Here is a 2,352-nt window from a genome sequence, read left to right as displayed (position 1 = left end):
GCCCTCGAGCTCGGGACGGAGTCCCGAGCGTAGCCGCCGCCTATCTCGTGCCGCAGCCGGACTCCCACCGCCGCCTCGCCGCTTGCCTCCTCCTCGACGCAAGCCCGCCTCCCCATCTCCTATATATACCGCCGACGCCTCGATCTCTCTCTCTCCCTCCTCTCGCGCCACCACCACCACAGATAGCTGCACCGCCGCCCGCACCCGATCCGAGCCGCCGTCGCCTGCTGCCGTCACCGCCTCGCGCCGCGTAGCCGCCCCGCGCCACCTCCCGCTGCTGTCGTCGCCTCGTTGGAACCGCCGCTGCCGCATCGCCAGATCTCGCCGGAGTTAACCGCCGCCACCGGTTTATTTCCTTCAAACCGGTATAAACCAATAAAACCCGACCCGGTTTATTTTATTAGGGTTAGGTTTTTCTCTTTGGTTTTTCTTAAAAACTCGAGTTACCGGTTATTTAACGAACGTTCGTTCGTTTAGGATTGATAGTGAACAAATTCATTAGATTAGTTCTGTTAGCGAGCGTTCGCTCGATAGATTTTTCCTTTTTCTTTTTAATTTCGGCCAGGGACCTATTCGTGATAATTTTCTTCACAGATTAGTCCCTATACTTCAAACGATCACTACTTTTTACTCGTTTGTCCAAATCCAATGAAACCAACGCCCACTTCTTCGTTATGATCCCCTCTATCCAGTAAAGCAACTTAAACATGTTTTTAAAATTTTAAAATTTGAATTAGATCAGATTTGATTTCAAACTTCGTTTGATCGTAACTTGGGTTTTATAACTCCGTTTGAGTTGATTCTTTTTGCAAATTAAAGCTATTGACCTAAACTTTCTGATAAGGCCAATTCACATAATTTTGGTACTGTTAGAAATTGTTTTATGCTGCAAGAATTATTTGCTTGGTTTTGATGTTTTCTGAATCGTCTTCTTCGATCTTTCTGACCTTTTGAGTGAGTGCTTATGTGTGGTTACTATTGCTTGCTTACGATAGATTGACCGGAGTGAGATGAGTAGATCTATCAGGAGTTATGAGTGCGAATCATCTTCATCAACATTGCAGGCAAGTTCACACTTTGATCATATTCCTTTCATACCCAGTTTTTATGCATTAGTTTCAACCTCAAACATTGCATGAGTAGGATTGATAACATGTGGGTATTGGGAAGTAGTTGATGAGGTAGGAACCTATTTCCCTGCATTCAAACCTTGGTAGTTACTATTGCGTTGCTTATATTGCTATGCTATGCTCGTAGACGTGGATTGGGTTTGAGAGTATTCATGACAGATGTGAGATTGTTAATTAATGGTTTACTTAAGGTGGCAACTTTAACACACATCTGGGTGGATTGAGGCACCTGGGTATTCCAGCGATTGCCTGTTTTTCTTTATGGACCGCCACCCAGGCTCAAAGGTATCATGAGATTATTCATACTAGAAACTTCTGTGTGCAACCACAAGCTATTATGGGCTCTAGCATAGTTGATTAAGTCGTGTGAACTCTTACAGTGGTAGACTAGCAGATGTAGGTGGTACGGTCTACCCATCGTAAGGTGCAAACACTTCTGAAAGACTGTGTCTTGGTCATCTGTTTCTCAAAGACCATGTAGTGCGAGAAATCCAACGGAGGAGATCGAGTCTTGTGGGGAAAAGTGCGCAAACCTCTACAGAGTGTACAAACTAATCATGATTAGCCGTGTCCTCGGTTATGGACGTCTTGAGTATCTAGTACTTGGATTATCATGTGAATCTCATCATGTGACTTTAAATAATTTTGTTGGGTTTTAATGATGATGCTTAATTGGGATTGAGAGGGTGTTAACGCTCTCAATGTTTAACAACCACCATGATAGTTAAATAAAATTTATTCCTTTGTTGTAGGGAAAATTGGCTTTACGCAAAACTGTAACCATAGAGCTTTTCCACCAGCCTTATATGCATGTAGTGATAGCCATTATTCATCATTGCTCTACAGTGTGAATTTGCCAGTACATTCAATGTACTGACCCTTTGTGGCTGCAACGTCTCATGTTGCAGGATTCTTACGACGAGTAAGTGATACGTTAGGGTTATGATTTCTACACTCAACTTTGACGTTGGTGTTGATGGGAATCCACAACCTTTGTTACTTCTGCTATATGGATTGAGGTAATAGTATTTATGTTACTTTATACATGTGATTTACCTCTGTTATAAATCCTCGAGTACTGTGTGTGTCAGCATACCGATCGAGTGATGACACTTAAGCATAGAGACTTGACCGTTTGAGGTCGGGCCGCTACAATATGCTATTTTATATTATTTTTGGGACTAACCTATTAACCTAGAGCCTAGTGCCAGTTTTTGTTTTT

Source organism: Triticum urartu, chromosome 7A (genome assembly GCF_056163025.1).
Source record: "Triticum urartu cultivar PI428250 chromosome 7A, HENAU_Tu73, whole genome shotgun sequence".
Classification (NCBI taxonomy): Eukaryota; Viridiplantae; Streptophyta; class Magnoliopsida; order Poales; family Poaceae; genus Triticum; species Triticum urartu.
The sequence above is the reverse complement of the archived record's forward strand: the minus strand, read 5'-3'. Positions refer to the sequence as shown.